Source organism: Garra rufa, chromosome 10, assembly GCF_049309525.1.
Source record: "Garra rufa chromosome 10, GarRuf1.0, whole genome shotgun sequence".
In the NCBI taxonomy this organism is placed as follows: Eukaryota; Metazoa; Chordata; class Actinopteri; order Cypriniformes; family Cyprinidae; genus Garra; species Garra rufa.
Window position 1 is genome coordinate 21,745,767 of NC_133370.1, and position 27,779 is coordinate 21,773,545.

General features: G+C 37.2%; 1 long non-coding RNA gene across 8 annotated transcripts in view; it reads right to left on the bottom strand.

Annotated features, from left to right (window-relative positions):
* Positions 1-6,247: 6,247 nt before the first annotated feature.
* Positions 6,248-27,779, bottom strand: part of LOC141344649 (uncharacterized) — a 79,946-nt gene continuing 58,414 nt past the window's right edge. For 3 of the 8 annotated variants that reach the window (XR_012356818.1, XR_012356821.1, XR_012356822.1), the window contains 6 exons: positions 23,419-23,512; positions 22,520-22,625; positions 14,506-14,756; positions 10,199-10,326; positions 9,717-9,893; positions 6,248-7,093 (listed from right to left, as the gene is read on the bottom strand). This is a non-coding gene — a long non-coding RNA (uncharacterized lncRNA). The remainder of the gene's footprint in view (positions 7,094-9,716; positions 9,894-10,198; positions 10,327-14,505; positions 14,757-22,519; positions 22,626-23,418; positions 23,513-27,779) is intronic. The other 5 variants (XR_012356816.1, XR_012356819.1, XR_012356820.1 and 2 more) reach the window with 3 other exon arrangements.

The window sequence follows — 27,779 nt, forward strand, 5'->3', positions numbered from 1 at the left end:
AAAGTTAAATGAACATTTAACATTAACAAGTCTTTGTCTTTCTTTACAGAATAAAACTATAAAATAACAACCTACTGCAAAGCATTCTGGGAACCAGAAACCTTCATCAACCTTTTTCTGTTTTTTCCTTCAGATTTTGGTTCCCAGAATGCTTTGCATGAGGCTGTTATTTTAGTTTTATTCTGTAAAGATAAAGACTTGTTAATGTTTAATGTTCAATTAACTTTGAACAAACTGTTGCCAGTAAATAGCATAAATTTAAATTTACAGTAAGTTACTGGCAACCAGCTGCCAGTAATACTGTAATTTCTACAGATTTTGTTTACAGTGTAATTTGTCTTTTAATATGTCATAAATAGATTTTTGTTGTAAATAAGCCTGACAAGATTGTTACACTGAATGACATTTTAGTGGGTGTCTTCTGTAAAGTATGGAATAATGTAAGATATTTATTTTTGTTCAGAAAGAACAGCAGTATTATACTTATTGTTTTTATGTTTAATCCCTTTTTCGTCTTTGACCCACATTGAATTAAAGGTATTCATTTTATTAGTGATATACATCAGTGATATATTTTTTTCCCTCGTGGGGAAGTTAAAAAAAAAAAAAAAAAGAAAAAAAAAAATGAATACCTGGTAAGTAATTTTAAGTAATATACTTCAGTAATATACTTCAAAATTTGTTATTTTTTGTTCGTGTTTGTTATTTCTATAAAAAATATTATAAAATAAAAAAATATATAATAATAAACATATTTCAGAATTAAATAATGAAATATAATTGTTTGCTCGTTTGTTCTAATTAATTTAATTAATTATTAATTAATATATTACTAATTAATAACTAATAAATTAATAATATATGCACATTTAATATAAAAAGAAATAAAATTAATTAAACAGTTCAATAAAATCACCAAGTATTCAGTTCTCATCGTTTTAGTAAATGTACTATTTTATTTGTTTTCATTTTTTTACATTGAGTATATTTTATTTGATATTTTATTTTATTAATTCTAAAAAATATGTATATATGTATAATTTAGAATAAAAAACAGAAATGCACTTAATAGAGAATAAAATAATAAAATATTAATACATCTCATAATATTGTTTTAGTAAATTAATGTAATTGTATATTTTATTTGATTCTTTTAAAATAAATACATAAATATAGATGTATTTCATAAATTCTGTATATATATATATATTTATATTAAATTGTAGTGTAGAATAACAAACAGAAATACACTTAACAGAGAATATTAAAATATTAATAAAACTAGGGATGCACCGGTTGACCGGCCATAAATCGAAACCGGCCGGTTTTTGCATCTAACGCGCGATCGGCAACCGGCCGGTTTTCGTTTTTATCCCGGCCGGTTTTTTTCCGGAAGTGTGTACGCGGGCCGCGGCATTCGATTCATTCAGAAACATGTCACTTGTGTGGCGGTTTTTCGAAATCTGTGAGCAGGACGTGAAGATTGCAATCTGCAATGTCTGCAAAGGACAGCCGCTTTTCTGTGCTCGCTGAAGTTGCGCAAGCGTACCTGTCCTCGCCCTGCACAAGCGCAGACAGCGTACGTTTGTTCAGCTCAGCTTCTCACGTGACAGATGAAAAAAGAAACAGACTCACTTGTGACAAAGCTGAGATGCTTATTTTTGTAAAAAGCATTACTTTACTTTTGAAAAGCCAAAAATAAAAGTCTGCTCTGTTAAGAATGATTATTATTATTTTACATTAAAATGCCTGTTGGCTTGCTGTTTTACTTTACTAAAAGCATGTTTTACTTATTAAACTGTATTTACTTTCATATTTTTTATTTAATTTCAGATGTTAGATGCTATTGATTCAATAGCCAAAGCCAGATTGGCCTGTTAAATACTAAATAAACATGTTGTTTATGTTGTTTACTTGCATAACTTCTTGTTTTTGAAAAAATCGGAAATCGGTATTGGAATCGGCCAGCTTGCTTGTAAAAAATCGGTATCGGAATCGGCCATGAAAAATCATGATCGGTGCATCCCTAAATAAAACTCAATATTTTTTTCTACTTTTTACATTGAATATATTTTATTTGATTCCTTTATACAGGTCCTTTTCAAAAAATTAGCATATTGTGATAAAGTTCATTATTTTCTGTAATGTACTGATAAACATTAGACTTTCATATATTTTAGATTCATTACACACATTTGAAAGTAGTTCTAGCCTTTTATTGTTTTAATATTGATGATTTTGGCATACAGCTCATGAAAACCCAAAAGTCCTATCTCAAAAAATTAGCATATTTCATCCGACCAATAAAAGAAAAGTGTTTTTAATACAAAAAAAGTCAACCTTCAAATAATTATGTTCAGTTATGCATTCAGTACTTGGTCGGGAATCCTTTTGCAGAAATGACTGCTTCAATGCGGCGTGGCATGGAGGCAATCAGCCTGTGGCACTGCTGAGGTGTTATGGAGGCCCAGGATGCTTCGATAGCGGCCTTAAGCTCATCCAGAGTGTTGGGTCTTGCGTCTCTCAACTTTCTCTTCACAATATCCCACAGATTCTCTATGGGGTTCAGGTCAGGAGAGTTGGCAGGCCAATTGAGCACAGTAATACCATGGTCAGTAAACCATTTACCAGTGGTTTTGGCACTGTGAGCAGGTGCCAGGTCGTGCTGAAAAATGAAATCTTCATCTCCACAAAGCTTTTCAGCAGATGGAAGCATGAAGTGCTCCAAAATCTCCTGATAGCTAGCTGCATTGACCCTGCCCTTGATAAAACACAGTGAGCTGTATGCCAAAATCATCAATATTAAAACAATAAAAGGCTATAACTACTTTCAAATGTGTGTAATGAATCTAAAATATATGAAAGTCTAATGTTTATCAGTACATTACAGAAAATAATGAACTTTATTACAATATGCTAATTTTTTGAAAAGGACCTGTATATATAATGAAAATAATTTAATAGATTTTAGTATAGAATAAAAAAACAGAAATATACTTAAAAGAGAAAATATTAATACAACATTATATTGTTTTTATTAAATTTACTTTTAGTTTTTCTCATTTTTACATTGTGTACAATTTATTTGATTCCTCATAAAAAGAAATATTAATTCTGAATAACATTAAACATAACATTAAAACTAAAAACAAATCAACTACAACATACACTTTAAATAAAAGTGGAAATGTAATATAAATTTTCAGATTTTTTTTTTTTTTTTCAATTATAGAAGATTACTCTGAGTGAGAAAAGAAGAACATTTATCTTCAGTGCTCTTTGAAGACTGTTTATCCAAGCCTCAATCAGAAGAGTTTTTTGTTCAGTTTCTCTGAATGCAGTCAGACATCACTGAGCGAGGAGAGGACAGTGATTGGCGCTGAGTCAGCAGGAGCCGTCTGGTCACCCCAGAGAGTCAGTGTGCCCTCAGACTGTCAGCACATTCTCACTGCCTCCACTCCACTACAGCTCTGTAGGCCGAGAGAAATGTAAAAGCATCCCTCTGCTATTATAACTTCAGTGACAAGTGTTTTAACTGGGCTTGAGGTGTGACCACTGTGTGAACTTTACAGTCCACTGAAGCCCAAACAAGCACGCTAACGCAATACAACACTAGACAAACAACTATTGTAAATCATGAGGTCATTACGTGTTCATCACTGGAGCTAATTCTGTAGCGGTTTAGCCATTACAGTCACATTTATCATTCTCCTGCAAATTATATACAAGTGACAGGTGCTTCATTCCTGACCCGACTCAACCTCAGCTTGGGTCAGCCAGGGCCAGAATAATCAAACTTGGATTGACCCGAGCGGCGGCTGTTGAGTCAGCATGCTGGCATGCATTAAGGGTTAATTTTGTGAGGGTGTATTAAAGCATTCAGGCCAAAGGGCTATAGTGATGAGGGAATGCCTCTGAAAGGTCAAGGTGACGTTCCTCACATCCTTTTCTTTTTAATGTACGGACATTCACCAGGTCATACAGTCTATTCTGATATACCCATTACTAATCCTGTATCTATCCTTTATCCTAAAATAAAAAGGATCATACAAAATGCATGTTATTTTTTTAGTACTGACCTGAATAAGATATTTCACATTAAAGGCATTTACATATAGTCCACAAGAGAAAATAATAGTTAAATTTACAATAATGACCCTGTTCAAAAGTTTACATACATTCGATTATTACCTGAGTAATGCATAATGCAATAATGTTTTTTTTTCTTCTTATTTTGTTTAGTGATAGTTGTTCATGAGTCCCTTATTTGTCCTGAATAGTTAAACTGCCTGCTGTTCTTCAGAAAAATCCTTCAGGTCCCACAAATTCAGTTTTTTTTTTTTTTTTAGCATTTTTGTGTATTTGAACCCTTTCCAACAATGACTGTGATTATAAAATCCCTCTTTTCACACTGAGGACAACTGAAGGACTCATGTGCAACTATTGCAGAAGGTTCAAACGCTCGCTGACGCTTCAGAAGGAACGATGTATTAAAAGCTGGGGGAGTCTGTTTCGAGTTTTAAGATCAGGGTAAATGTAACTTTTTTTTTTCATTTAGTACCGCCCTTCAGAAGCTACAGAAGATACTTGCATGTTTCCCAGAAAACAAAATATGACATAATGAGAAAAATGTACACACCTTCATTCTGTTCAAAAGTTTTCACCCCCTGACTCTTAATGATAGTTTTTCCTTCTGAAGCATCAAGCGTTTGAACCTTCTGCGATAGTCCTTCAGTTGCATTTGCATTTCCTCAGTGTGAAAATATGGATCTCAAAATCACAGAGTCATTGTTGGAAAGAGTTCAAATACACAAAAATGCTGAAAAACCAAAAGAAATCATGGGAGATTTTCCTGAAAAACAGCAGACAGTTTAACTGTTCAGGACAAATAAGGGATTCATTAACAACTATCACTAAACAAAAAAAAAAAAAAAACATTCAGGTAACAACACTGTATTAAAAACCAAGCTTAAAGTAAACTTTTGAACAGGGTCATTTTTATAAATTCAACTATTATTTTTTCTTCTGGACTATATGTAAATGTATTTTATGTGAAATATCCTATTCAGGTCGGCACTAAATAAAAAACAACATGCATTTTTGTATGATCCCTATTATTTAGGTAAAATAATTAACATTTTGCAGAATCTGCAAGGTGTATGTAAACTTTTGACTCAACTGTAAGTAGTACTTAATTGTGGAGTTCGTCCATTAAACAGTTTTATAAACACATGTATGAATATTTATATCTTCAGTAAACTTAAGATGTTTTTGCTAAACTACAGCATTAGCTAACAAGGCATTAAAAAGGTACTTTAGGTTAAAAACCTGCAATATTGAGTTAATACATACTAAAAACACAAACCAACACATTCTTACCAGTTCAAGTTTATCCAGTTTCTTAAGGAATTTTAATTTAGGCACTAGTTTTATAACTAGATTCTGCACAATGTTGTTGCATTTTAAAACTTAGTTACTGCGAGTGACTACATCGACCATTCCAAGATGGCGGACACGTGAACGTATCAAATGTGCCATCTACCCAAACATATCTATGGCCTGCTCAAACGCGAGTTACTGTCATTACCGTTAGTTTGCTAGACAGCTATGTCTCGTCACGAAAATGCATATTACCTGTTGTATGGCTGTGTAAATCCAATTAAGCTGCTAAAGGGAGCATCTATTCACTCAGGTTGTAGCGGTATTTGACAGTTGAGAAAGGCGACAACTTTCCCGCGAGTGGGCGTGGTTTCATTGTCGACAGCCAACACGCCCCCAGCGTTTGAGAGCAGAGAATACTGCTTATTTTTTCAATATTTTTATATTAATAGATTAACAATATATCATTATTAATAATACATTTTTTTATTTTTTAAAACTTATGACATTTATGGAAAATCATTTTTTTAAAGATTCTTTAATAAACAGCATGTATTTCTAAGAGACTGTTTAAAGTTAAAAACCTTTTTAACTGACCCCACATTTTTAAATGGTAGTGTATAATATTTAATTGTAATAAAATGTTACAAATATGATGTTTAATTGCATAAATATAAAAGGCTAACTAAAAAAGAATCCCATTTTATTGTTCTCTGCTTGATTCTGATTGGTCAATCACAATATTCAGTGGTCAAATATGTTTGAATAATAGCCACTAAACTGTATTATTTCATATATAGCAGTGTTAGTTCAATACACCTTTAATCATATGGTTTTCTCACAAACATAATAAAAACACAAAACAATATTTCAAGTCAATTTATGTATTTATTTGACAAGTAACGGCAATAAGCAGGAAATTTTAGAGTCAGCTGGTCACTGTAACAAAACAAAAACCCCTTCAGGGGCTCAACCTGATCATCCTGTCAGGGTTTATTTAGTGATAATGACCAGTTGACTATACATTACCCCTTACATATTTCATTAAAAACAAAGTAATAGTTTAGGCGTTGGGGAAAGGGGGCTGTTACATTTGTAATTTTACATTTCACATCTCTGTAAAGGCGCCAACACTCCCTCAGCAATAACAATAGATGGTAATTCATCATAAGAGGGTCTCCAGGAATACTAAGAGGAAGAGCACAGACATGAAAACTGAGCCGAGCGGCAGACGAGAACATACAGAGGTCAGGCCTGTAATCATCTGACCTGATCAATAATTAACCAAGGTCACCTTTAATGACGGCAAAGCAATGTGGCATATATTATTCATACAAACCGCTGGATGAAGAGCCGGTGGTGGAGAGACTGTGAAAGTGACATTAAGATGATGGATGGACAGAAAGACAGAACCAGTAAACAAATCTCTCTCAAGAGACATTTATATACTCTTGTTGGTCACGTCAAAGGAATGTTGTGTACACATGAAAACCTGAAAAGATTTGCTCTGTGATGCAGCAAATTCCTCTGTAGTTCCCATTCGATGAATCACCACAGAGCTGGAATCTGTAACTGCAGTTCACTCAAATGCCACAAGAGGTTCAAAGAGACATTCATCTTAGAGGAAACAAAGTGAGCCAATCTCCACGGGAAGGTGTGCGGTGAGAGAGGACGGAGTGTAAATGCCGGCAGTGGAGCGTGGCGGGACCTCGCGCTGCAAGGCAAAAGAGAGAAAGTTTGAGCCAAACTGGAGTCTTTGTTCATATCCCACGTGGCAGAAGGGGATTTCCTTGCTCTCCCTCACTCTGACGCACTTTCGCTACACTAAACACACGGGAACAGATAAATGATGCAATGTCAAGCAATCCCGAGGGATCAAGGCTGCCAGAAAAAGGACAAAGTCATGAATCCGCCGGCACCCTGCTAACCCCGTGATGAACCCTCATTCAGCAAAATCTTGATTATGGATTGCAAACATTTTGCAGTGTATTGCTTCAGACAGTAATATGATAAGTGCGTTTTGTGGAAAGAACTCAAGTTGTGTGGGTTTTCCTGCAATGCAATGCCAAGCACATCAAATCTTGTGCTAATTGTTTTTCTATTGTATTACTGTATATACAACAATTCTCAAAAGCTCAAAGTCTGTAGGATTTTTGTAAGTCTCTTATGCTCAACAAAGCTGTATTTATTTGATCAAAAATACAGCAAATGACATTTTAAAATGTAATTTATTCCTGTGATGATATAGCTGAATTTTCATCATCATTACTCCAGTCTTCAGTGTCACATAAAAAGGTTTTTTTTTGTGAAAAGTGGAGAAATTATATATTTGAATAGAAAGTTTAAAAAAAAATGAAAGTTTTGGAAATAGGAATCTTTTGAAACATTGTTAATTTCTTTTTGATCAACTGAATGCATCCCTGTTTAATAAAGTTATTATTTTTTAAATGCTAATCTGTAACTGGTTAGACAGCATTAGTATATATTTAATTTTAATAAAATAAACATTAAATACATATTACAAATATAACACACTACCAGTCAAAAGATTTTTAATGTTTTTTTATTTTTTAAGAAGTCTCTACTGCTCACCAAGCCAGCATTTATTTGATCCAAAGTACAGCAACAATGGTAACATTGTGAAATATTTTTACTATTTCAGAATATATTTTAAAATGTAATTTATTCCTGTGATTTCAAAGCTGAATTTTTAGCATCATTACTCCAGTCACATGATCCTTCAGAAATCAGTGTAATATTTTGATTTGCTGCTCAAAAAACATTTATTATTAGTAGTAGTAGTAGTAGTATGTTGAAAACAGCTGAGTAGAATTTTCTTATTTTGTAGAAGTTTCTTTGATGAATAGAAAGCTCATAAGAACAGCATTTATCGGAAATAGAAATCTTGAAACATTGTAAATGTCTTTATCATCACTTTTGATCAAGCATCCTTGCTCAATAAAAATATTCTATAAATTTCTATAATTTCTTTTTCAAAAATATTCAAAAATAAAAGATTTATACAGTCTCCAAGCTTTTGAATGCTATAGTGCAGGGGTTTTCAAACCTGTCCTGGAGCCTCCCCTGCCCTGCACATTTTGTATGTCTCCCTTATTAGGCACACCCAATTCAGGTCTTGCAGTCTCTACTAATGAGCTGATGATTTGAATCAGGTGTATTAGATGAGAGAGACAAGCAAAATGTGCAGGGCAGGGGAGGCTCCAGGACAGGTTTGAAAACCCCTGCTATAGTGTATTATGTTACAAAAGCTGTTTATTTCAGATTAAATGCTGATCTTTACATTTTTTATTCATCAAAGAATCCTGTAAAAAAATCTACTCAACTGTTTAAAATATTGATAATAATAATAAATGTTTCTTAAACAGCAAATCAGCATATCAGAATGATTTCTGATGGATCATGTGACACTGAAGACCGGAGTAATGATGCTAAAAAAATGTAGCTTTGTTCACGGGAATAAATTACATTTTAAAATATATTCAAACAGAAAACAGTTATTTTAAATAGTAAAAATATTTCAAAATTTGACTGTTTTTGCTGTACTTTGGATCAAATAAATGCAGACTTGGTGAGCAGAAAAGACTTCTTTAAAAAAACAAAAAATCTTGCGGTTCAAAAACTTTTGACTGGTGGTGTGTTTTAAATCTACATAAATATAAAAAGATTTGTCTTTATGCTAAAGGCCTTTTTCATTTCATAAGCATATAGTATAGATTCCTATGTATCTGCATATAATGTGGTGAATTTGGGTGAACTATTTGTTTAAAAGCCAAAATGTCAGAACTAAATGCACAGCAAGACAAACAGAGACAAATAATGCATACAAAGGCCATCAATTGACCTTCTACGCCCCGTCAAATGTGCTTGGTGTACTGTTCTCTATTAACTAAGCCTTTAGGGGGAACAAGTAGCACACCTCTATATTTCACTATTTATTTTTCTGACCCATGAAAAAACTCCAGTACGCAGAGGCTGATCTAGAGGGGTGATTTCAGAACACTTCAGGGACAGGAAGTGCTGAACAGAAGCTATAAATGCTTAAGTGACAATCCATCTTTCTAATTACACTTCATTCAATGCATCACATTCACTTCAGGACACTCATTAGTCCATTTCTCTGAGCCATCAGCACAGCTGGCCTTGCAGGTGACAGCAGCACGTTGTTACGTTACATCACAGCCTGTCTCTAAAAATACATAGCCATGTTGGCCTTATAAAATAAAGCAAAGGCTGTACATCATTAGAATAAATGGCGTAGAAAGTCCTGATCAATCGGTTAATCACATTGATCTTAAACAGCAAACTTACGCATTCACCTGCTCAAATACTGCCTTCATCCCCAGCTTCAAACGACAGTCACTTCCCTTTGAAGTTGTGACCAAATATTTGCTGACATTGAGGGAGCGTGTGTCCTTTTCAGAGTGTTTGCTTGCTAGTTTCCACTGAACTGGCCTTCTTCAGAGAGCTGGTACACGTGTGCCTGGCCTGCTGCCCTTAGATAAAGAACACAGAGGGGGGAGGGAAATCAAAGGCAAAAGTGATAAGAAAAAAGAAATTGGCTGGAGTTGAGAATGAGTTGAGAAGCAAGATACAACCGCAAAGAATTAAGAAATGTTTACATAACAGCTTGTCTTTTTACATAAAGTACATGTCGCAAAACAAATACCTAGAGGCTGCATGTGCCGGTTGAATCCGGGAGCCCCTTAAAGGACGTGTAACCTGTAATACTGCATTTAACGCTATAATACAGTACGAGTTGTGAGAAAGAGGCATTAAGAGCGAGCGATGAAAGCCATACCTCTTTGACAGGACCACCCAGTAAAGATGACATGTCCCATGATAGGAGGTGAGAGACCACTTTACAAAAGAATTCAGTCCAATTTGAATCCAGCAGAGGGTATGGATAACAGATACACAACCTCTTCACTGCAAAAGAGGAAACGCATGACATTTAAACAAGAGGGTGGAAATATTTAGAGAACTGTTCTTCACATTTGGATAATGTCTATCTGGCTAGGCCCGATTTGCATTTATTTCATCATTCATAATCCATGCTAGTTTGTTTACAATTTATAAAGCCCTCTAGCAGCCCTTCTGTCTGAGATTCATGGTTTCTGTTACAGAGGCGGTCACATGGTCACGGTTGCAGTCAGAGAAAGAGGATTATGAGAGAATCCACTGACGAAACAGTCTAGCCAGATTGGGCGTGCACTGCTTTGACCTCCACCCCTCATAGTGTTATTAGAGAGCACTGTCAGCATCCCACATTAATCTAAACAGAGGCTTCTCAATCCCCAAAACTAGATCTGAAGCAATTCCATTAACCTGGGCTTTACCGAGGATCCACGAGAAAATCCTCAGCCCAGGAGGAGTAATGGCTAGTCCTACTTAAACCATGTCACTATATAGCTATAGTCACCTATGCATTAAAACATAAGGGTATTATCATCCTTACATTATCATAGATTTAAAATGCATTCACAGATTAATATGCATGCTATTATAATACAATGAGTTCACTCTAGGGTTAAACAGCAGTGGCGGAGCTAGAATTTTTTACATGGGGTGGCCAGGGGGTGGCCACTGCTATTTCAGGGGGTCCTCACACACGCAATGTACTCATAAAGTTGAAATAATAAATTAAGGAATTCTAAAGTTTTATTTGCAAAAACAATGCTGAGTTCATTTACAAAAACATTAGCATAAAGAAAAAACTACTAAACAAAAAATACTGCAATTAGACATAGCATACATCAAACCCGGATTTGAAAACAAAAACACAATTTTAGTCATCACTTACAAACTTATCCTAGGTATGTTTAAAACAACATAATTCTGCTGTTCTGATGAGAACTGGCAAAACGTTTCACGAATTCATCCATGTTGAGGGAGCGTGCCCTCCTTGACTCAACACTGAGAATCCCTAGGTGACTTAACCTGTCATCAGACATTGTTGTCCTACGGTGGGTTTTAATAAGTTTTAACGCAAAGAAGCTTCTCTCGCAAGTTGCATTGCTCACTGGTGTAACAAGAGACTGAAAAGCCTGAAAGCCTTTTTTACATATTTATTTTATGCCTTAAGCAAGGGACAAGAAGCCATTTATAGGTCCAGCCATTTAAATTAGAGACAACCACTGCATTTTTAGACAATCTACATGAATAACAAAATATATTATAAATAACAAAACTAAACGACACAGTTCTTTCTTAGTCGTGTAGAATAAATGCAGCCATAATCAAAGTAGGCTACTCTTTCAATATTCAATGTGCAAATAGAGACCGAATCTATTAAGCATTATACAGAGCTATAGACAACTAAACAATTTATTATAGCCCACATTCTAATATTTAATAACAGCTTCTATATTTTATGTAGCCTAATTCTCGCGCATTGGGGAGTCGTTCTCTAAACATGGGGTATTAAAATTGCTTTTGAATGCGGTGCACGTTTTGGTTTCGTTTTAATGATCGCGCCAAACTCTCAGCAGCGCTGAGCGTGCATTCATCACCCGCGCCTAGTTCATTTACACCACGGATAATACACGTTACCCAGAAAACAAACCTTATGATAAACTATAAAACGTACTGTATTTCAAAATAAGATGTTTTATTATTCGTCTTACATTGATGCTCATGTCTTTGGCTCGTCTTGATTTGAAAATGGCTTAAGCAGCGTTACCGGCAAAATTCTAAAACTTCTTTAGACAAATGAGATGTCAATCAGCATCAGGTACTGCCAGTAGCAAATAAAATTTTGGGGTGGCACCCGGGGTGGCCAATCGGATGTCAGGGGTGTCCAGTGCCACCCCGGACACCCCTCTGGCTCCGCCACTGTTAAACAGTGCATACTGTGCTTAAACAAACCCTTTAAAACCCCCCTTGAGATGAAGAGACAAACAGAGCAGGGACACCGGTTATGCTTGTTAATAATAATAATAATAATAATAAATATATAAAATAATGAACATTTTAATTTTTACCAATAATTAGTTATCTAAAAATACTTGGTTGGCCTATTTCTGAAGACACCTGGAGACTTAAAGGGATAGTTCAATCAAAAATGAAAATTACTTGATTTAACCCTCACCCTCAAGCCATCCTAGGTGTATATGACTTTCTTCTTTCAGATGAATACAGTCTAAAGCTTGTCCTGGCTCTTCCAAGCTTTATAATGGCAGTGTATGGGTGTTGAGATTTTGAAGTCAAATAAAGTGCATAAATCCGTCATAAAAAGTACTCCACATGGCTCTGGGAGGTTAATAAAGCCTTCTGAAGTGAATTGAGAAGAAAAAGAAATTATTTAATTATTATTTAAGAAAAATATCCATGTCGGCACCGATAGCCTTGTGGGCAGCACGTCGACATACAGCGCTGTTGCGCTCCGGGCGTCCTGTATTCGAATCCTGACTCGAGGACCTTTCCCGATCCCGCCCCCCATCTCTCTCCCACTTCGCTTCCTGTCATGTCTGATCTGTCCTATCATAAAGGCAAAAAATAAATCTTTAAAAAAAAAATAAAAAAAAATTCATATTTAAAACATCATAAATGGTAATCTCTAGCTTCCACTAACTACTTGCATTCACAAAAACGCGGATGATGTAGGATTTAGGAGTAGTGTAAGCTCCATTCAAAGCACATGTGAAGTATTATTACGTGTACTATAGCAAAACCACAGTTAATTTACTTAAGGGATTTGAATTTGTGTATACTTACTTTCTTTTTTCTTTGTTTTGTTTGTGCAACTGTACTGTCTAAATAGTTTGATGTTTTCTACTGTTTAAGAAAAAGAAAAAAATATATTCACGAAATCGCTCCAAAATCCCAATCTGAAACAAATGATTCACAAACCTGCACCAAAGTTCCGATCTGAATCTAATTATTTGCAATCCGGGCTCCGAAGTTCCGATCTAAAGCAACTGATTTGCAAACCCGCTTTGAAGTTCCTGTCTGAATCAAATGATTTCTGATCCATGCTACAAAGTTCCGATCTAAAGAAAACAATTCACAAGCCCACACCTTCTGAATCTAATTATTTGCAATCCGGGCTCCGAAGTTCCGATCTAAAGCAACTGATTTGCAAACCCGCTTTGAAGTTCCAGTCTGAATCAAATGATTTCTGATCCATGCTACAAAGTTCCGATCTAAAGAAAACAATTCAAAAACCCACACCGAAGTTTATATCTGAATCAAATGATTCTCTATCCGCCCTTGAAGTTCCGATCTAAAGCCAATGATTTGCGAACCTGCTCCGAAGTTCCTATATAAAGCAAACAATTTGTGAACCTGCTCTGAAGTTCCGATCTAAATCAAATGTTTCGCGATCCATGCTCCAAAGTCCCGATATGAATAATGATTCGTGAACCATCATTTCAAATCATTTGATTTGAATAATTCAATTTGCTAAATTATTCACAAACTTGTTCCGATCTAAATCAAATGATTCCCGACGGTCCTAATCTGATTTAAATGATTCATACACAAAATTCCGATCTAAATAAAATGATTCGCGATACAGGATTTGAAGTTCTGATCTGAGACAAATGATTTGAGATACGATTGGAGCACTTTGAAACAGTGAATAATTTTGCGATGCAATGGTTTAACTGATTCAGAGTTTAAAAATTTGAATCAATCTGAGCAGTTCCAGCGTAAGTGACTTGGTTCATCCTTTCGTTTTTTTTGCCTCTTCAGCCATACTTAAACGACACTGTAAGTACTACTTGCTTAGCTTGCTTAGATTAGTTTTTTTTTTCCAGAACACAAATGCATTAATTCACTTTAGAAGGCCTTCATTAACCCCCCCGGAGCTGTGTGGAGTACTTTTTTTGATGGATGGATGCACTTTATTGGACTTCAAAATCTTTGCCATTCACTTCCATTATACGGCTTTGAAGAGCCAGGACATTTTTTTAATAACTCTGTATTTGTCTGAAAGAAGAAAGTCATATACACCTAGGATGGCTTAAGGGTGAGTAAACCATGGGGTAATTTTCATTTTCATGTCAACTGTCCGTTTAAGCTTTTATCACCATTAGACCAATTTACCACCAAGCACGCAATCTTCTTTTGTGAGAGCAGTACGTGGCACATGCAGGTGCTCCTGACCTATTTAACGTCTCTGGTGACATCAGCGCTATGGTTTAAGTGAGGTTGATGGCAGCGTGACTCAGCTTCAGTGGGAAGCTGTGCTCAGGTAAGAGCCTCGTGTTCCTGACTTCATGCTGCCTAAACACAGTTCAAGTTCAGTCCAGTTCTCTGAAGGTCATGCTGTCCGGTGTAGTGCTCTTATCACACAGGACGGTCTCTTCACTGTATTCCTCACTGGCAAGGTGAGTGGCTGATACCCCGGTTGGATTCTAGAAAACAAGTAAACACGTGGGTGCGTAAGTGACCTGAAAGGACAACGTGACCTGTAAACAAGATTGAGTAAAAAGAAAAAGCCTGTATTCCCTAATACTGAATTATGTAATTTAGCAATGATGGATGAGCAGCAGCACTTTATGTGATTACCGTCAGACAGCAGAACAAAACATCAGACGGTATTAAAGGAAGTGCATAAATATAATGCAAATTACTAGTGTAAATGAGTTTCTAATCTGTAACGCCACAAATCTCCAGTACATGATAAAGAGGAAAGCCCTGACAATAAGGAAAAATGGACCTGTGAGATGGATAGAAGCATTCATGGTTGTGTGAAGCTGATTTTACTCATTTGTTTACCAGAGATGGGAAACCCAAATTAAGAAGATTGAGCACAATGGCCTGAGGCTAATGGTGGGAAATATCACAAGTATTACAATACGCTTTATTGAGATGCTCTCTGCTTACTTAACAGCATCACAAAGGGCCAATCACAACTAAAAGATGTACCCGGGAAAACCACTCACGTGAGTTTCATTCATGAAAACCCAAAATCAGACCATTTAATGACATCATTCCGACCTTTGTGAACAAACAGCTCTGTACGTCAGGTCAAACTTAAAGTCTCTGAACTTGCAAAACAGTTTAAATTTCTGGCTAAAGAAGAAAACCTGTACTATCGCATTTAAAATGAGATATACCATAAAAATCTTTTTTTTTTACGGTGTTTAATTGCTATAATTGGGTCCCCAGTGCATCTATTAACCCATTAAACGTGAAAAAGGACAACCCAGTAACTTTGGTTTGATAAGTCAAAACAAGCATGTTTTCTCTGCAAGCATATGAAAAAACAAGCTCCGATTTTGCTCTCCCCATGACATACTGTAGGAAGAGGATCTTATTATAATATTACCGCCCTTTAATCGTATGCACGTTTCCATACATGGCGTCATTATGTAGTTTTCGCAAGTGACAACGGTGTACCAGTTTTAATGCCATGCCAAAAGTTCAAGCAAAGTATGCAAACTGTTCTGTCATTGGCTGACAGAACACTAGTTAGAGTCCTAGCCTCAGAGGAGACAAGAGAGCAGTGGATTTATCGATTTAGGGTGTGTTCATACTTGTAGTTCTGTTCGTTTGGTTCATTTGGTCCGGGCCAAAAAGGAAAATATAAAATTTGGTCCTGGTCCGCTTCGTGTTCACAATGGTATTTTTGACAGTGAACCTAAAGATACCCAACCTAAAAGCATAGTGATATGTTCACAACCTAATTGGTCAGTTTAAATGACAAAAGGGAAAGATGCGTTCGCTGCAGGTGTATGACATCGAAGTACCCATTCACTGATTGGTCTATTTAGCGCCACTTTAAGTTGAATAATATGCCGTCTGCTGGATCATTGCGTGTATGCGATTTAATTTTCACCACCTGCAAACTCACAAAGAGCTCATAAAAGGAACTTTACCTCCTTATTGCTCCACATTTGCCCTCTGCTCATCTTGTTTTGGATACACCACTTTTTCCCTTCGTGAAATGTGGCACAGCATCGCATCTTGTCATTACCTGCTGTTTTTGGTGCGTTTATACGTTTTTTTGTCCATATTTCATTCAAACCACACCGGAGTTCATTTGAAAGTGGACCCACGCGCTGTGTGACAGCCGCTTTCTGTGTACATGCTTTGGACGTGCGCTCAGAAAACCCATTTAGATTTTAGGATTGTACTTGTCAGACTGTATGAACATGCTAATCATGTCACACTATGGAATCTCAGTTGGTATTAATGTCAGACTGTACGACAGTCAAGACATGCTAAAAAGAGGTGCGTGCAAGATACCTTGATAACCTATGTTCAGTGGCTGTAAGCTGCATTACACGCAGAGCTGAAATGTTGCTTATTATGAAAAGTATATAAACGGCTGAAATACCGGCGGTATTTAAGAAGAATAGTGTAAGCAACACTACACAACCATCTGAAAACAGCGGCTCAACCTGTGTTATTAATTCTGATAATGGCTTGTCTTGAAAAATGCACACTGAAGGACTGTGCGCATAATCTTCTGATACTTCCAGAATTTCGTTGGAGGTCAAATATGATCGCAACAGCTATTAATCAGCTGTCAGTGAACATGTCAAACTAACTACAGATTTTAGCCTAGGATTAGAGGAATCTATTAGGATTTTAAAAATGTGTCTCAGACAGCCAAAATCGTAGCGTGTGTGCCCGGCTTTATATTACACATTGTAAAAAGGGGCATAATAGGCCGCCTTTAAAGGAGACAGCAAGAAGTAGCAGAAAGAGAAGTGGAAATAGAAACAACTAAAGAGGAGGGAATAAACATTCTCCCACAGTGAAGAGTGTGCTCCACATTTACGGTTTTTCCTAGAAGGATTTTGCCTAGAACTGCACTCTGTCATTTGACAGAATGTACAGAAAGTCCAATCGACCGCAGCGTCTGGTTAGCAGAGTCTGTATTAAAAAAGACAGTCGAGATTTGCTCTCGCAGTAACTGATCCTAATCGTCTGTTTATTTTCATTTCGGCCATGAGACATTACTCCACGCTTGTGTGCTAATCACAGAACTGACCTGAAATGCTCCAGGACCGCAGAATATTTTATAGTACATTATGGCACAGCTGTAGCGCAGACGCTGTTGCTCAAGTTTCACAGGAGATTTCCCTACAGAAGACTTCGAATTCTCAACTTTAGTGTGCTTTGGGCTCGTGCTCTCAATCAAATCACGTCAGAGATGGGGATTCACATGGATTCAGCAGCTTAGAAACGAAGCCAGTGTCGCTATGGATCACTACATCGCAGACACCACAGTAATTTATCTTTATTATTGAATTAAGGCCTTCAACTTCAGCCAAATCAACTAAGATTTTGAGATGGAAAATACTGCATGAAAATCCCTGAAATGTTCATGGTGTGCAACAGATCGTCTTACATCATTAAAATGCACATAATTCACAACCACACACGCCGTTGTTACCCCTTCCATAAGTGGATTTTTGCTCGTTCCCATAACAACAATCCACAATGGGGGGAAAACCGTGACAGGAACGAGTTAGTGAGGGAGGTGCGATCCAAAAATGTCTTGCTTTCTACTCTCTTTCTCTCCCACCATGTGCTTTTCTTTCTTCTACTCTTTTTTTCTGCTTTGCAGTTTTTCCTATAGTCTGCATGTGCTGACATGCACTTCATTATTTTAACTATTTTGTGGCTTACATCCTTTTTTTTAAGACAAGCAACTGTCAAGGAAAGTACTAGGCCTTCTCAGCATTCCAACTAAATGGGAATTTGGCATATCATGGATTACATAACCCTCTCTATCTCACAAACGGAGAGACGCTGTTGCTCCTATGCAGCAGAAACCACAACATTCAGAGAGCCATGTCCATCGCGAGAGTGATTTCCCACAGCATGCAAACAACAACAGAGATCTGACCACATCCAAACCCCGGCACCCAAACACATCCTCCTATCATAATATTGACTTCCTCTCTCAGTTGTTTCCAATGGACACTGTGAGAGAGAGGAGGTGGTTTCCACTAAAGGAGGACTCCGTGTTTAGTCTTCTTAAGCAAGTATGTGTCAACTACGGAGTACAGGTAGGCTCCATGTGAGAAAACTTAAAGGAACACTCCACTTTTTTTGGAAATAGGCTCATTCTCCAACTCCCCCCGAGTTAATAAGTTGATTTTTACCGTTTTGAAATCCATTCAGCCGTTCTCTTGTTCTGGCGATATCACTTTTAGCATAGCTTAGCATACATCATTGAATCCTATTAGACCAGTAGCATCACGTTCAAAAATGACCAACTAGTTTCCATATTTGTCCTATTTAAAACTTGACTCTTCTGTAGTTATATCGTGTACTAAGACCAGCGGAAATGTAAAGCAGCGGTTTTCTAGGCTGATAATATTAGGAACTACACTCCCATTCCGGCGTAATAGTCAAGGAAGTTTGCTGCTGTAACATGGCCGAAGCAGGCGCATTAATATCACACAGCGCCTGAAATTAGATCCCAGCTAGGTAACTTCCAATGTGACCGGTGCTAAGTTTGGGTAATTCCGGTTGTTGCAGCTGTCAGAGTTGCAGCTGGTAAATTGTTAGTGGCTGGATTTACCTGTGTGATTAGCTATGGTTATGTGCATTGTAAGGGGCTGTGATAGTAAGTCGAAGACGTAATCTACTACCATCTTTCATAGAATTCCCACGAAAAAAAAGCAATTTCGACTAATGAATCAATGGCTGGCTGCTCTGAACATGGATCTCAAAACACCGTTAGAAACGATCAAGAAATGGCATGTTTGCTCCGAGGATTTTGAACCAGATGACTATTTGGATAGTTTTACCGGTACTACAGCACTGCGTCTAAAGGACACGGCGATCCCAACAATCTTCAAACTAACGTTACAGACAGGACAACAAGGAGCATCGCCCACGGCTGTAAGTGAAACATGATTAATTGCTAACGTTACCTGTGAAATGCAACCCCTGACGACTAGGTTTGGGCGAACAGTTGGCTTAGTATTTACTATGACCAAATTCCATGTGTGATTGCAAAAGAAAGTTATTGCGAACAGTCGGTGGTGTTTTAAAGTCAGTTTTGAGTAAAAGTGTACATCATGAATGTAAGCCTGAAAAGGCAAACTGACAGTATGCATTTAAAATCTTTATATTATATAATGTAGTGGTTGCAGGAATAACTTACTCTTGCGACAGCTGGCCATTAGGTCCACTCGGCGTGTGACGTTTTTTCTAGTTTATTTTGTCAAACCGGAAAAAAATCTACTACTGCAGGATGCAGCATTGCATCCAAGTCCTCGGATGTTGCGACCTGACACTTCCTCATCAGGTAGATCCACCCTTGCCATCGATGGCAATACCTGGTCCCACTCGCGACAACACAGGCACTCACTTTTAGTTGGCAAGGGTTGGCAAGCCCCACCAGCGCGAATCTGCTCTCCTCATCCCTTCTGTCCAGGGCAGTTCAGACACACTTTCTTGTCTTTCGCGTACCAAAACCTTAGCTTCAGTGAATTCTGGTTCAAATTGATACGGTTCAGGATCTGCACCAAAGTAAATATCTTCTAAATCGTCTCTCACAAATGTCTCCATGGCGAGGAACGCTGTCTGTGCTGTGCATGCACGTTGGATATGTTGACGGAAGTAAACATTTGCACATGTGCTGTGTGATATTACTGCGCCTGCTTCGGCCATGTTACAGCAGCAAACTTCCTTGACTATTACGCCGGAATGGGAGTGTAGTTCCTAATCTTATCGGCCTAGAAAACCGCATCTTTACATTTCCGCTGGTCTTAGTACGCGATATAACTACAGAAGAGTCAAGTTTTAAATAGGACAAATATGGAAACTCGTTGGTCATTTTTGAACGCGATGCTACTGGTCTAATAGGATTCAATGATTTATGCTAAGCTATGCTAAAAGTGATATCGCCAGAACAGGAGAACGGCTGAATGAATTTCAAAACAGTAAAAATCAACTTATTAACTCGGGGGGAGTTGGAGAATGAGCCTATTTCCAAAAAAAGTGGAGTGTTCCTTTAAAACACGGCACATTAGAGTCATAGTTGTGAAAGTGGTCAAGTTTGGCAAATTAATGGGAAAACAGTGCAGTCATTTACTCACCCTCATGTTGTTCCAAAAACCCTGTAGTTTGTTTATTCTGTGAAAAATGAAAGTTTATATTTGGCCATGTCAAAGCTGCTTTTTTTCTCACACAAGGGTAAGGTGATTTATACTTCCATTTCATGAAAAGGGACAAAAAGGCACCTCTCTATGACTTGTGCCATATATTCTATGCATATATTAAGTATTCTGAAGCCATAAGTCAGTTTTGTGTTGGAAACTAAAATTTAAAGATATAGTTTTCGATAGATAGATAAAATTACCTTATGATTTAGTCACCCTCATCCAAGGTGTATATGACTTCTTTCAGATGAATACAATCAGAGTAATATTAATAATGCTGGCTCTTCTAAGCTTTATAATAGCAGTGAATGAGTGATGATATTCAATAGTCCAATAGAAGCCCAATAAAGTGCACACATCCATCATAAAAAGTGCTCTAGTCTAGACTAGATGTCTTTTTATGATGGACTTTATTGGACTTCTATTCGACTTTTGAATATCACCACCCATCTCTGCCATTATAAAGCTTGGAAGGGCCAGGATTTTTTTTTTTAAATATAACTACAATTGTATTCATCTTGAAGGTAAGCAAATAATGAGGTAATTTTTATTTTTGGGTGAGCTATCCTTTTATGCAGAATTTTTCACTCTTATGTAGGTCTTGAATCTAATTTTCGGTAAGGTTTTTCAAACTTTTCACATTTTAAGGTGGCATTGTTTTAGCTAAATACAAACTGCATTTGACTGGAGAGTTCTGGTGACGAGATGAGATTAAATTTATCAGTGACACAATGACAATTTTTTTCATACAAAGCTACTGTGTGGCTGTAGATGACTTATACAATCAAAATATAATGCTTAGTTAACTCAAATGATAACTAGTGTCCACACCAATGCACAACAACATTGCGTTTATTATAAACATGCGCTGAAGTTATGTCATCTGTGGCTTTAAACACTTGAGCTCATTAAAGTTGAGTGGATTCTGACTAGCTGTCAATGTTTGTATGGGTCGATATGGTTATTCATACATTATATTATTATAGTTGTGGAGCGGACTAATCTCACGCTTATCTGTATAGGAATATTAAAACTTCACAGTTTGTGTGAATTAATTCTTGGTGTGAATGGGCCCCTTAATCACCATGTAGAAGGATGGAAGTAATACTGTGTAGGCAGTCTAAAATAGACCTTAACTTTGTCAAAAAAAGGCTGTGGAACAATGACAGACAAGCATTTCTCCCTTTTCTGTTAATCTTGATTAAAAAAAAAAAACTTAGTTACTTAGAATGATATCCACAGTTTCTGAAATCAAGGCTGACTGAAAGTTTGCATTCAGTGTTCATTTTGTTCCAATGATTTATAATACTGTAACACTGGACCTCAACAGCCCTGCACTGCTGATGCTGTGTTTAATCTTGAGAAGGAATGTGACCTTGTCTTTTGTCCTTGGCTGGCGCAGAGGACAAGTCCACTTAGCTCAATTTGGCCTTCCCTGTCATCTATGGAGCAGATGCACAGCAACAAAACTGGCAGGAAATCAGAAAGACTGATAATGACCCAGACAGGTCAAATAATAGTTTACCACAGTGATTATGAGGGTATAGAAGTGGAAAACGTACAAGATCCCGATGCCAAAATAATCTCACTAGATACACAAAGCATTGTTCAAGGACTCTCTAAATGATTGATACCTTTATAATACTGACAGTGTCACATCCCTTTAATACTTTAGTACGATAAAGCTTGCGGATCAGTCGTGTTCAACAAAAACACCATCTATATGCAAATCACCCAACTCGCAAAAACAACACTGCTCCAAACCTCGACAAAACAGGGACTTTCAGTTATTTCTTAACATCAGCCGTTATTTCCCAACAGATTCCTGCATGAGCCAAGCGATAAAGCGAGTGTTTGCTGGTATTTGGGTTTGTCTGTGCAGGAGGAGCTCTGAGATTGGCTTCTCAGGAAAAAGCCACGGCTGTTACCCAGCGGCCCAGTCTGACTGAGATTACAACAGACCTGTCAGCTCTATCAGAAAGAGAAGTGCTTTCTGTTGGCGAGATAACTCCAACACCGATCTGTACAAAACTCTTCTGTCTTACCTATCTCTGCTGCTCATTACGGTTCATATCTGGGTGGGGAGCACTTCCTGTTTTTATCTTCCAAATAAGCACAGGCCATCCACCGCTCTGTTCGGTCTCTTAGACACTACACACAAACACATTAGGGATGGGTCAATTAGTCAATTACTGAGGTCTATAAGTTACTTTTCCCCTTACTGTACCCATTTCAAAAAATCAAATGCATTATAATTCCAAACTAAACATGAATACATGTTTCTATGTATGCCTTTATGTATGTTTTTCTGCATCTTACGCCATGTGCATTCATTTTAAATTGCCACGTCGTTATAAAACAGAGTAACTAAAATAAAATAAGAAAGAACCCTGCATTGTTAGTGTTTTTCAACAACACACATCCTGTGTGAACACACCCTAAAAAATGTGTCAGATTGGCGTTTGATATATATAACCCCAAGTCTAATTATATAAGGCTTTTTTTAAAGACCCAACTAGTTGACTAGTTCAGATAACTAACTACTAGATGATTATAAAATTTGATGCATGACACTTTCATTTTATAAATAGCACTGCATCAGAGCTCAAAAAGGAAACCCCTAGGCTTTCTTGAGGTGTAAGAGGGGTTAATTCCTTATAAAAAGAATGTGGTGGTAATTCTCAGAATTGCTCATATGCTGAGGTTTTTAGATGTGTGAAACTGCACAGGAAACAGTGGGTATTTTTGAAAAACTAGGCCCCGTTCATCTGTTCAAACTACTACTTTCGCTCTTCATTTCTTCACTCTCTGTTGAGGGACCTGAGGTTTCTTGTAATTGAATGCCCACCAGAGGATCACTTTCTATGACGAGATATCAATGTTTTCTCAGAGGTGACAGAAATAGTGTAGGTTTATGACAGCACCAATGTGTAGGGTGATTTACCTCATACTGAAACTGGAAAAAGAACCAGCGCCATTTTGAAGTCGACTCTTAAAGGTGAAGGGACTGCTCACATCCTCAATATTGTTCTCTCATCCTACAAAGAAACAAAAAAAGGATATTATAGTCATAAGCAGATTTCACTCTCTCCCTGTTCCCATGGTTCTTGTCCATCAACTTTAGACAAAAACATATTACATATTTTAAAAGTGAATTAATAAAGATGACTTGTTATTCACTTTTTTTTTTTTAAAGCTTTAAGCTAGAAAGAAGATATGAACTCAATGATCTCACAGAGTCAGCGGATGTTGCACAGGAAATACAACCTGTCAACTACTAGCAAAAATTCTAACCTGCCATTTAAAGCCTCGCAATAGTTTAATTTCATTTTCTTCACATCATAATTTGTATACCAAAACCCTCCTGGTCACCAGCTCCTAGTGCCAAGCAACATGCCAAAGGTCTCTCAAGAATCAAGTTTTATAAGTATATTTTATTATTTTAATAGTATTTAAAAAGAAAGAAGAAATTATAATTCCAAAGCTAAACAACATTTTGTGCAGTCTTGCACAATATTCAACTAGTTTTTACTAGACTACACTTTTTCTAAATCAGCTTGTGATTAGTTTCACAGCACCTAAGTCTACTTTCAAACCAAAATAAGGCTACACAAGGAACTTAAAGGGCACCTATCATGCAAAATCCGCTTTTACATGGAGTTTGGACATAAATGTGTGTTATCAGAGTGTGAACACAACCACCCTACAATGATAAAAATCCACCCACTCCTTATTTTTTAATCTTCATTAAACCAATCCAGTCTCATAAGGCATGCGGTTTTGATTATCAAACCAGTGTGATGTCACATTGTTTATGCCCCACCCACAGCCGCTGACTGACAGTCCTGCATTGCCATAGTTTTTGCCCTCAGCGAGTTGTTTGGTTGTACGCCGTCTTCCATTTTCTCCACACACGAGCAATTGTAACGTTAACAATCTCTGAACATAAGAGTCTTCATTTTCTCCCGACATCTGAGCCACTGAGGACGCAGTGGATTACTTTTATTTTTGAAGGTACTGTAATGCACCTCAAAACCTACCAGTCCAGACTGCTTTGTGAATGTCATGTTGTTATGGTGCTTAGCTAACCGTATTTGTGTGTGAACGTTAAAGTATTTTAATTGATCAGTGTGACGCTGGTGAGATTAGTTCATGCCACGTTGTCAGTAGCGCTAGCAAACACATCCTCCCTATGCTGTCAAGTCGGTCGTGCTGATGACAGATTGACCAACTTGTTTACTAGGGCTGCAAGATTAACCTTTATCGCATCGATATTGAGGTTTTAACTCCCGCAATAACCTAACCTCAGGAGGCTGAGGTTTTTTCCCCCGCCTGACATTTGAGTGACAAACCTATTAGCCAATCAAAATGGTCGAATCTCACGTTCCTGGCTTGCTGGCCAATCAGAAATGGCAATGGAAACAAGGTTGTATGCAGAGCACCGGCTTTCTGTCAGCAGCGAAGGAGCTAACACACAACGTGTACCTCGAATTGTGCCAATAGAAAAAGCTTGTAACTGCGCAGAAATGGCCGAAGGCACTTCTTCGGTGACGGGAGAGGAAGCAGGGGAGCACTTGGTTAACAAGAAGGGTGGTACTTCAGCTGTTTGGACTTATTTTGGATTCGCGAAGAACAACGTGGAGCAAAAGAGTCGAAAATCGCATCGCAATCGCAATATTTGTCAGAAAACCCCCAATTAGGTTTTTTCTCAAAATCGTGCAACCCTATTGTTTACTAACCAACTAGTTGACTATTAGTTGCACATGTATAGCAAAAAAGCTTGCCACAGTGCACCGGCAGATACTGTATAATAATTATGGATGTGTCAGGAAAAAACTGCAAGGAGAATGCATTAATGTTTTAATAATTTATTGATAAACCGATGAAGTCGGTGACCAAGGGCGTCGTAGTTGGGTGAAAAGGGGGACTAAATTACCAGGGCCCCAAGTGGGGGGAGGGCCCCTGAGGAGTGAAATTTTATTTTCATTTAAATATAATTTTAAGATCACAATAAATGTTGTTAACTAATGTAAATGCCTGGCAAGGACCCACGTAAAGTAGTATAACGATCGCGAACATCCACCCCCCCCCCCCCCCCCATTTTAGGGGGGCCCCTTAGCTGAGTCAGTGCTAGGGTTGGGAATCGAAAATCGATTCCGATTCTGGAATCGGATACTTAAGATAAAGAATCGGATACTTGTTATAATTAGGGCTGGGCGGTATACCTTTTCATACCGAATACCGGTGTTTTTTTTTTTTAATGATATTCATTTTTCATATACCCCAATACTGGTGAGTGTGTGCGTACAAAGTGCTGGGAACACGTATGTTGACGCAAACAGAAACCGCAGCATGCACGTGCTTGTCTGAAGCAACACATCTGAGGTGTGGACGTATTTCAGTATATCTGAGAAAGACCCAGGGTTAGCGATTTGCAAAACTTGTAATGCCGAAATTTCAAGAGGGGGTGTGTCTGCAGTGATGAGAGCAGAGATCGGCGCATTGCGCAGACAGATGTAGCTTTCAGTGAGAGAAAAACAATGGCTTTACGTTGGTGTTACGTCGCAATATTTTAAATTTTAATATGTCTTTTCTATATACTGTATTTTTATTAATATTTATGTTTTAAAGCCAATGGATATCACACAAGCAACGTGGAAACTGATCAATATGTTAAAGTGAAAGTAAAAACTGACTTTCAGCATCTGATGTGCATTCTTTCAGACAATGAGAGACGATTATACTTCATATGCTGATATTAATTTAGTCCCTTAATATTTTTCTTGTGCCCCGAACATGGTGGGGAAAAAAATAAAAAAGAAACGTATTTTGTGTAAGGTTTGTTTTTGAAAGTCTTAAATAAAGCTCTTAATTTTCATTGATGACTGCAGTGTTATTAGGGGGTTATGAAAGTCATAATTATGATTTCAGGTGGTCTAAAATGTGGGGACTGAAAGACAAGAATTGCGATGAAACTTCAAAAGGCTATCCATTGAATAAATATGAGCGCTGCACGTTTCAAAATCATTTGTTGCGCTACTTTGAATACTACCATTCTGACAGCGCCTCCTGCTGGAAGAGAAACGCGTAGACTTGTAAATGTGAACTTGTGAAGAATGCACAATAAAGTGTATTTTGACTGCAAATCATGAATTCTGATTTCTTCACCTCATTACAATTATGAGTGCCACTGTCACTTCTTTGTGAACAACAGCATTTTGTGAGACCATTCAAACCTGGGTTAATACTAGTCCGGTCAATGTAAGCCAATATACTGCAGTAATTAGTCTCTAATTTATTAGGAAATGTGGTTAACACCTAGTCATGCATGAAAAAAAAAAAAAATACCGTCATATACCGTGATACCGTATAATTTTGAAAAATACCGTGATATAAATTTTTGGTCATACCGCCCAGCTCTAGTTATAATATTAAAATTTCGATTCCTCGTTTCGATTCCTGGTTGCATTTTTTCCATCTAGTGATCTGCCAGGACCTTCCGCGCGTGCAATCTGCCAGGACTTTACGTGGTAATGTAAACATTAGTCGAAAAGATGGATCACGGTAAGCGTTTAAAAGTGTGTCTACGCTTTGTAAAAACCGAAGACAAATCTACCGCTGCACGCAAACTTCATCTTAGAGATCTGCAAGGGACGGATTTTAGTCCTGCGCCCGCCCACTCCAGAAGGAATATATGTTATTTCGTCCCGCAAAAGCCCACATAAAAGTCACTTATACCCCCGCGGGAAGACAGGTATCTACTTTATCTCTTGGCTGCATGAAACAAACCCTCCCGGTAATGTTAAGGCAAAGATGACCAGAGTAATAGTAACGAACTCGCGCGTGCCTAATGTATTCATTCTTGTATATCGGAGTCGTACATTAGGCACGCATAAGTCCGCTGTTGATTCACAAACTATTCATGCTTTCGGTGCTCTGATCCATAGTATTTTTGCGTGAAATTTCAAAATATTTGCATAGTTTTCAAAATGAATGTCCTGTGAGTTTTTTATAATGAATGCTTACCCATAGAGGTGGATCTTGTAAGGGTCAGTGGTGTTTAAGCACATATGAGCACCAGCATAAACAGATTTACAATGTATTTACTGTATTTTTCATTTATATGTTTATTTTATAATAAATACAAACAGTAGATATTCAGTCACTTAAGAAAGAGTACTCTGAAGTTGTGAAGAATGTCTGAATTAAATAATTTAGGTGCTTTAAATCTGTATGTGTGTATTCATGTTAAAAAGTTAGAGCAGAGGATTTTCTTTTAAATTCAAAAATATAGCTTTAATTTAA